A 10000-nucleotide genomic window follows, 5' to 3' on the forward strand; every position below is an offset into this window, starting at 1 on the left:
CAAAAAAAAAAAAAAGTAAGAAAAAAAGAGAGAAGAAAACAAGAAAAAGAAAAGAAAACAATTTTTTTTTAAAGTGTACCTGTACAGGTAGTCTACGCGTGGCTTACTGTCAGTCATCTCCGGGTCGCCCAGTGAGCGGACCAGTCTTGGCACTGACGTTGAAGAAAAGGGGGAAACTTCAGGCCTGATAGAGACAGTTTCATTGGAGGCGTTTTGAACTTTTCGGCCTGTCACTCACTTCTCGTCGGCTTCTTCCTTGGATGAGTGTGTGTGGTTTGTTGTAGTTGTTGTTGTTGTTGTTTTCAATTTCATTTAATGTCTATCCACATTAAATGATATTAGACTAGGAAAAGAAAGAAAAAAAAGAAAAAAGAAAAAAATGGGGGCGTGGAGAGAGAAAAAAGGGAGGGGAAGGGAAAAGGATGAAAACAATACTATTCACTTCATTAACTTTACAACAGTCTGACTAAGAGAATAACTTTCCAACTCTAAAACATATAGGCAAAAAAAGAAAATCAACGGAATGAAAAAAAAATCATCCAAAAACAAAAAGAAACAAACAACAACAACAACAACAAATTCAAAGGTTATAGCAACGATCCAATTAGACTATTTTACAAAGTTTGGAGAAACAAAATCAGACAGTGATAAGTCCAAGATTTCTTGACACCCCCCACCCCCTTAGAAAAGAAAAAAAAGTTATAACAACAATCCAATTGGACTATTTGACAGTGATTTGGAAAAAAAAAATCGTGTTGTGTGTGTGTGTGCGCGCGCGCGCGTGAGTGTGTGTGTGTCTGTGTGAAGCTGCTCCAGACGACCCGACCTTGACCCAGTATACTGCACGTGCCACTGTGGTGGGGAGAGAGGTGACGACAGAAAGAGACATGAGGATTTTTGTCGTGCATTCCCCTTCATTTCGTCACTTTCCCATTTTTTGTGAAAAGACGGAGGTGGTCGTTTTCCCTTATTATGGAAATTCTTTGTCTGTCTGTCTGTCTCTTTCTCTCTGTGAAGGACAAATTGGAAGAATAAACCTAAACCCCTAATACTTGGAAAGAAAACCCCCCAAACATTTTGAGTTCTCTCTGTCTGTCTGCCTGTCTGTCTATGTCTCTCTCCACTCACACACACACACACACATATCTGTCTATCGATGTCTCTCTCCTCTCTCTCTCTCTCTCTCTCTCTCTCTCTCTCTATATATATATATATATATGTATATGTGTGTGTGTGTGTGTAGAAAGAGAGAGAGAGAGAATGTCTATCTATCTATCTATCTGTCTGTCTGTCTGTCTGTCTGTCTGTCTGTCTGTCTATCTATCTATCTATCTATCTATCTGTCTATCTATCTACATATATACATGTACATACATACATACATACATACATACACACATGTGTGCATATCCGTGTGTGTGTGTGTGTGTGTGTGTGTGTGTGTGTGTGTGTGTTCAGAACCCAGAGCGGCTGGCAATTTACATTAGCAAGTTGTCTCTCATTCCAATTTGCTTTTCGCTATATTGGCACCACTCGCTGCCCCAAACCCCCACCACCCTACCCCCAACCCCACGCCCCCAGCACTCCCCACGACCCACGCCCCCTCCCCTCCCCGCCCCCCGCCCCCCCCCCCCCCCCACCAGGCCACCTTGTTCCCATCTCCTCCTCCACAGTCAAATCACGGGAGGTGAAGGTGATTTGTTATTGGACGATGAGGGGTTTAGGGAGGGGGGGGGGGGCGAGAGGGGGAAGGAGATGGAGGAATTCTTACCATCCCCCTGCCACTCCCATTCCTGTCTCCTCCCCCAGCCTACTCCACCTCCCAACAACTCCTAATATCCCCCCCCCACCCACACACACAGATTGTGTGTTGTGTGTGGTGGTGGGGGGAGGGGGGAGGGTGTTGGGGGACGGAGGGAAGTTGATTTGTGAAGGCCGCCAAACGACGAAAAGCGGGCAGTAAAGTTGTCAGCGTTTCCCTCCCCGTTTCAGGGATGCTGGCGGAAAATGTGCTAAGAGATTAGCGCATAAAACTCTCTCGTGCCTCCTTGCAAAGGAGCAACAAAGCAACTGTAAAAGGGGGTGAGGGGGATGAGAAAACTTAAAATATCGCTTCACATACATCCTCCTTGTTCCATTATCACAATAGGGGGTGGGGCAGGGAAGGAAGAAGAAGGCAGAGAGAGAGAGAGAGAGAAGCGGGTGTTTGTCAAGTGAGGAGGAGTAGGGGCGTGGGGGAGGGGGGGAGGGGTGGTTGGGGGAGGGAAGGGACGTCGGGGGATGGGGGGAGGGGGTGGTGGGGGGAGGGGAGGAGGTTGCGGAGACAGACAGACAGAGAGAGAGAGAGAGACGGGGGAGAGAGCGACACAGCCTTATTGAAAGTGTTATCTTATGCGAATTACACACACCCAACTGGTCAGGACGCAACTGCGAGAAATTAACTGGCTATAAGGATGGCGAGAAAATATTAATTTTTTTTTTTTGGGGGGGGGGGGGTGGGGAGGAGGGGGGGAAGCACTGAATTTTTCTGAGGGAAGGTAAAAAAAAGAAGTAAGGGATTCTGCACTATATGTGTGTGTCAGTGTGTGTCAATGTGTGTGTGTGTGTGTGTGTGTGTGTGTGTGTGTGTGTGTCTTGTCTGTCTGTCTGTCTCTCTGTGTATTTTAGTCGGCACATGATAAAACTGAAATAATATGATACTCTACACATAATCGATGATATCGATTTTGTTATTTAAAACAAAAGAAAAGGATGACTTGCATGCATTATGCTATTGAAAAAAAACCAACAACTGGTATCTTCCGTATTCACAAAACAAAACAAAACGAAGCAAACAAACAAACAAACAAAACAAAACAAACAACAGAGTTTCGCTGCAGCTCCAATCAGTTTATCGATCCGACGCGCATACATGTTAGGCTTTCTGGAAGGTATTGGTTTCGCCACGCGCCCCCAGTATGTGTAGTACAGTACCTGTCGCGTGTGCTCTGGGATTACTGCTTACTCCAAGATCAAGGTTTGAAGACAAAACGGAACACAAGCTCAGTTTCAGTTTCAGTTTCAGGGGAGGTGTTAGAGCGTGCGGACAGATCCATATGCGCTACATCACGTCATCTGTGGGGGGGAATGAGTAGATGCCAGACCGTTGTATATCCCAACGTGGTGATCAGTAATGTCTCGGGTTTGTGTAAAGCGTGAATATCAAAAGAAAAAAAGAAAGAAGTAAGTTAATTTGACAAAATACATAAAGAAGTAAAAATATTAGAATTAATGGTGAAGGGAAGCGGTAACGCGCTCGCATACACGTACACACACACACGCGCGCGCGCGCACACACGCACACGCACACACACGCACACTTACACACACACTGAGCAGAACAAATTGTAACTGGGAAGCAACACCCATCCCATTCGTCACGGTCAGTCAGTTTGTATAATGCTACTGTAGTACTGACTTTTGTCACGTGAAACGATTATATTGTTCAGTTCGAAATGAATATAACACACACACATAGGCTATACTGTTGTCGCCGCCGGTTCAACCTCCGCGGATGCGCACCATATTTCTTGTCACATCTCCTTCGCCCCACCCCACACCCTTCCCTACCCCCACCTCTACACACACACACACACACACACACACACACACACACACACACACACAGAGGATGTAATTTCAGAAGAACTGTCCGTAGAAGAGCGATAATTCTGGCCGATGCTCCGGAGCAAATGCCGTGCTGTCGTGTGATCTGTGTTCCCGATTGCCGCCGATCCATTCTCATTCCCGTTTCCAATATCGCCCCCTTCTGTCTCCCCCCCCCCAACCTCCACCCCCGCAGCCTCCCGCAGCCCCCACCCCCCTCCAACCCCGCCTCCCCCTAGCCCCCCAGTCCGCGTGCGACATGAGGCATCAGTAAACAAATAAAACCACGGGCAGGAATTCAACCTGATTATTATTTTTTCTTCTTTTCATTTTTTTTTTTTTTTTCATCTGTAGGGGACGGTGCCCCCGTTGTCAGTGTGGTGCGGGGGAAATAAAGGCGGATGATCCCACTGACAAAGTGGACCGATTTTTTTTTTTTTTTTTTTTTTTTTTTTTTGTAGGGAGCTTTGTGCTCTCAGTCATTTCCGGTTCCCATTAGCTTTCAGCGCCAAGGGAGATTAGAGTTTCCATCCATTTTTCTCTCGGGCCGCTTCCGCTTTTTGCACCCGGCCCAGTACAACAAAACACCGGCCGCCAAAGCTGTTGGGTTGCGCACGCGTTTTCTGTAATCCTCCGCTTCTTGCGGGCTGTGTTTTGAAAGCGATGGGTTGTGGGAAGATTTATTTGTGTAATCCTCTCTGTCTCTGTCTCTGTCTCTCTCTCTCTCTCTCTCTCTCTCTCTCTCTCTCTCAGGACCTTTGTTTTGTTTCATTATTTGCTTTCACCATTTCATTCGTTTATATTGGTTTGTTATAAAACTAAAGTACGTTAATGCATTCGTCCGTGTCATAAGGACCTCATGGCCAATGACATTAAAGTGTCAAAGCGTCTCTCTCTCTTTCTCTCATTCTCTCTCTCTCTCTCTCTCGTGTGTGTGTGTGTGTGTGTGTGTGTGTGTGTGTGTGTGTGTTTAATTTTTCTTGTTGGAAGAGGCTTTCTGTGTAATTTATTTCATGCAGCCAAGACAATTTGGTTTAAATATAAGTAATGTTGCAAAGATGAGCAACGCAGTCTGATCTATCCTGAGGTTTAATACCAGAAAAATACTATCATCATTTATGTTGTGTTTCATGTAGTTTGTATTCTGTTTCTGATAGTTATGTTATTCTAATTGTTTATGTTTAATTTTGGTGTAAAATACTATTGCTATTATATATCCTCCATGCCCCAAAAGGGGTGAAAGGATTAAATATTCTTGATTCTTGTGTGTGTGTGTGTGTGTGTGTGTGTGTGTGTGTGTGTGTGTGTTTGCCTGAGTGCGCGTATGCGTGTGTTTTGATGTTGCTAGTTCTGTTGCTCGTGGTGTGTGGCCATGTGGTTGGTGCATGGATTACGATTAAAGACACTCTTGGACTTTGGAGACAATTCACAGGACATAAAACGCTGACTGAAACGAAGACAAGAGCTGGTTCTTATCTCTTGCTTGAGTCACAACACCCAGTGGGAGGGAGGGAAAAGGTCGACTCTAGTAACAAGTGTGAAATCTTTACTTCCAGCAGAAGATTAACTTTGTACACGACCGTTAAAATGGTCTTTAAAATGGAGACGTGACCTTCAGCTCAACTCAGAGTGGAATTCATCCCCTCTCTCTCTTTTAGACCATAAAACTATCCTCATGTGATTTTGAAACCTTACAGTTTTAAGGACAAATGTATCCATTGAAAACAGAAAGTGGGCTACTGTTCTGGTGATTGCTACAAGATTCCGGAACGACTTCGTTCGTCCGGTTTCCAAATGTCACACAAAGTAACCCATATTATAGATTTTCTTCTGGAATATTTTACAAACTGCTGGAACTGTTGTTGTTTTTTGTTTGTTTTTTCTTCTTCTTAACTAGTGGCCCTGTGGCATTTAGTGTTGGGACTAGTGGATAGTGGTGAAAGGTAAAAGAGTGATGGTGTGTAGCAGGAAGTGAGGGGTTATGGTTGGGAGAAATAGCGTATAGTATATATATATATATATATATATATATATATATATATATATATATATATATATAATTTATTATATCTAAAAGATATTAGAGAGTGGTAGTGTTCGGTAGGTAGTGATGGTGTGTGATAGAGAGTGATGCGTGATGGTAATTGGTAGAGAGTGATGGTGAATTGTAAGGAGCGATGGTGTGATATAGGGGGTGATGGTGTGTTGTAGGGATGGTGGTGTATGGTAGGGTGTGGTGATATATAGTAGGGAGTGGTGGTGTATGATAGGAAGTGATAGTGTATAGTAGGGATGGTGGTGTGTGATAGGAAGTAATAGTGTATAGTAGGGATGGTGGTGTGTTGTAGGGTGTGGTGGTGTATAGTAGGGATGCTGGTGTGTGATAGGAACTGATAGTGTATAGCAGGGATGGTAGTGTACGGTAGGGAGCGGTGGTAGTGGTGTGTAGAAGGGATGATGGTGTGTGGTAGGGGTGTAGTGATATATGGCAGGAAGTGGTGGTGTGTGATACGGAGTGATAGTGTATATTAGGGATGGTGGTGTGTGGAAGGGATGGCGGTGTATAGTAGGGAGTGGTGGTAATGGTGTGTAGAAAGGATGGTGGTGTACCCTACTGGAGTGAGGGTGGAGGGGCAGGGAGTGAGGGTGGAGGGCAGGGAGTGACGACTGTACGGTGGAGATTGATGGGCGAAGCCAGATCCAATCAGGGCGGAGACCAGTGATGAACGGAGTCCTTCCCCGTGCCTGACGGATGGGGGGGACGTACAGACACATCCACCTTCCACACTTCACGTCTTCACTTCCCCCCACTCCCCCCCTCTCTCTCTCTGGCTGTCTGTCTCTCTCTCCATATCTCTCTCTCTCTTTCTCTCTCTGTCTCTCCATCTGTCTCCCCTCCCTCTCCCTATCTCTCTCTCCCTCTCCTCTCTCTCTCCCTCCCTCCATCTCTCTCTCTTTGTCTCTCCATCTCTCTCCCCTCCCTCTCCATATCTCACTCTCCATCTCTCTCTTTCTATCCCCCCTCTCTCTCCGTCTCTCTTTCTCTCCCTCCATCTCTCTCTCTCTTCCTCCTCTCTCTCTCTCCCCTCCCTCTCTCTCTCTCCATCTCTCTCACTCTCTGTGCCAGTGCCGACCCCATTGCCACTGTCTTCCACTGCTGAGGATAAATCTTTTAACTCTGCCTTCTCCTCCTCCTACTTCTCTAGTCTTTCTCTCAGTGCCTCTCTCTCTCTTCTCTCTTTCTCTTCTACTATGTGCTTCGCCTACAAGATTTAGCAAGTGAGATAGATAGATAGAGAGAGAGAGAGGTGGAGAGAGAGAGAGAGAGAGAGAGAGAGAGAGAGAGAGTAGTGCACTCCCCTCTCCCCTCTCCACCGTAGTCAAAGCAGGACAAGAGGGAGTGAGTGATGGAGGGCCCAGTGCGTGCTATAATCTCTCTAATTAAACCCCAGATTTATGACAGAGAAGAAAAAGCGAAGCGAGAAGGCACCAGCAACAAAAGCAACAAAAACAAATGAAGGAGAGATACAGAGCGAGCGAGCGGGCGAGAGACAAAGAGAGAGACAGACAGACAGACAAATTCTTTATTTTCGAGGATAATAGATAAGCACTGGAGCGTGTTTTTTTTGTTGTTGTTGTTGTTGTTGTTGTTTTTAGTTTGTTTTTTTCTTGTTTTTGTTTTTTCATCCAGTCCCCGTCCTGAAACAGGGTCTACATTACACAATTCACTACATTATATATATATATATATATATATATATATATATATATATATATATTAAATTCATAGGATGCGAATACAATACTACATAAAGGCATAAGCATGGTAATAATAAGACAAATACACAGGATGGAGATGGAGGTGGAGGAGAGAGGGTATTTCACTCCAAAAAGGAAAGCAAAAATACGAAGAAAAAGAAAAGAAAAGAAAAGAAAAAAGAAGTGTCCTTGCCAACGTGGCAAGCGGCGCGCACATTTTGCCGGTAGATTAAACAAGAGAGCAGCGGAGTGTTCATTCCCCACTCCCCCCCCCCCGCACCCCCCCCCCCCCAATAGAAGCTGCCTGATGATTGGCTGCCGTCTCCATGGCTTTCACCAATGAACAGAGGCCACAGACATGTCGCCTCTCTTTGATGCAATACAGCCATTGCATCATGTGTCCAATAACTGCGCTGTTCCCCCATTCTTCTCACAGCGTCGGTCTCTCTGTCTCTGTCTCTGCCTGTCTGTCTGTCTGTCTCTGTCTGTGTCTGTCTGTCTCTGTCTGTGTCTGTCTGTCTCTGCCTGTCTGTCTGTCTGTCTCTGTCTGTGTCTGTCTGTCTCTGCCTGTCTGTCTGTCTCTGCCTCTGTCTGGTCTCTACCTGTCTGTCTGTATGTGTATGTGTCCCTCTCTCTGCTGACGATGTACTAAAACCAGACTTTACCCCCACAAACATCTTCTATAGGGGGTTCATCCGTTTGATTGGGTCTTTGGTAGACAATACCCAGCCAACCACTTTCTTTCTTACTCCTCTCTCTCTCTGTTTGTCTATCTCTGTCAGTCTGCCTGTCTGATCTCTCCCTCTGTCTGTCTTTCTCTCTGTCTGTCTGTCTGTCTCTGTCTCTCTCTCACCCTTACATGAAAACGATGAAATGTATTCAACCTATTCAATGTGTTTAAAGTAATGTTATCACATTAATATTATTATTATTATTATTATATTTGAAATGTTCTCCCTCTATCCCTCTCCCAACTTTCTCCACACACATACATGTATGTTTGCCGTTGGTGCAAACAAGCACTTAATTAAAACCATCGATTAAAACCATCGAGTCAGAGTTTGAGTCTTTCCCTAACCCCTTCCATACCTCCGTCAGTTCCAAACGACCACATCTACCACCACAACCCCTCGTCCCCAAATAAAAAAAATTTAAAAAAAAGAAGAAGAAGAAAGAAACCGGACAGAATTAACAAGTAGTGTACGGGCAATTTGGCGCGACTAACCTTACTGTAGCCGTAAAAAGCTACCCGTCGATTTCTTTCGATTTGTGTGTGTGTGTGTGTGTGTGTGTGTGTGTGTGTGTGTGTGTGTGACTTGCGGAACAATTTTCCGATGGCGGTGTGTGGGTTGGAAGGATCTCTCTCTACCTCCGGGAGGTGGCAGTCATTGATTGGTCAGGATTGGGTTTCCCTCCCTCCCTCCCTCCCCTTGATAAGGATTGGGTTTCCCTCCCTCCCTCCCCATTATGCAGCTGTTGCAGCATGGGGCTGATGTTGTGTTCAGTGGCCCCATGCTGTCGGCTGGAGCTCTCTCTAATAAATGGAACATGATTTGATGTGGTATCGTGTTCGTTAGTTGTGCTTGCTGCATCGTTGGGTACGAGGCCGTTCTTCTCTGCTTTCTGTGTGTGTGTGTGTGTGTGTGTGTGTGTGTGTGTGTGTGTGTGTGTGTGTGTGTGAGACAGTGTGTGTGTGTGTGTGTGAGAGAGACTGTGTGTGTGTGTGTGAGTGTGAGAGAGAGAGAGAGACAGTGTGTGTGTGTGTGTGTGTGTGTGTGTGTGTGTGTGTGTGTGTGTGTGATACAACAGTGTGTGTGTGCGTATGTGGTGTGTGTGTGTAAGTGTGTGCGTTTGTGTGTGTGCGCGTGTGCGTGCCTGCGTGCGCGCACGCGTGTGTTTGTGTGTGTGTGTCACCTGGCGGGGAACCTTGTTTGGGCAGGTGTTAGGTTTCTTTTATTATCGGGGTTGATACTGATTGGTGTCATTTCGGTTCTGAAGGACTTGATGGGTTTTGTTAATGCAGATATTTGCATAATACACACACAGCACATGCAGATATTGAATTTATGGCATAATCACAGATACAAGCGTATGCACGCACGCACGCGCACACACACACAAATACACACACACACACACACAGATTGTCGTTGTTGTTGTTGTTGTTGTTCTTCTTCTTCTTCTTCTTTATTTAGAAAAAAAGAAGTTTATTCAGTATTATTTTTTGTTTGTTTGGAATTTTGTTCAAAGCCCCGTCACACATCGTGATGGTTGTTGCTGACTCTCTTTTAAACAGCACATCCCTGTTTCCCCTCTGTTCCCTTCTGCTTCTCCTCCTCCTCCTTGTTCTTCTTCGTCGTCGTCTTCGCCGCCGTCTTCTTGTTCTTTTCCTCCCTCCTCGTCCTCTTCTTGTTCTGCTTCTTCTTCGTCGACGTCGTCGCCCTCTTGTTGTTGTTGTTGTTGTTCTTCTTCTTCTTTTTCTCCTTCATATTATCATTATTGTCGGAATTATTATTATTATTAGTATTATTAGTAGTAGTAGAATAGAATAGATATGTCTTTATTACCAAGTGTACCGGGTTCACAAGGAATATTT

The 10000-nt window shown here is 45.2% G+C and overlaps 1 protein-coding gene across 1 annotated transcript in view; it reads left to right on the forward strand.

The window, feature by feature from the left end:
- Positions 1-10000, forward strand: part of LOC143300261 (uncharacterized) — a 46620-nt gene that overhangs the window by 27248 nt on the left and 9372 nt on the right. The window lies entirely within an intron of this gene.

The sequence above is a fragment of the Babylonia areolata genome, chromosome 26, assembly GCF_041734735.1.
Source record: "Babylonia areolata isolate BAREFJ2019XMU chromosome 26, ASM4173473v1, whole genome shotgun sequence".
Lineage (NCBI taxonomy): Eukaryota > Metazoa > Mollusca > Gastropoda > Neogastropoda > Buccinidae > Babylonia > Babylonia areolata.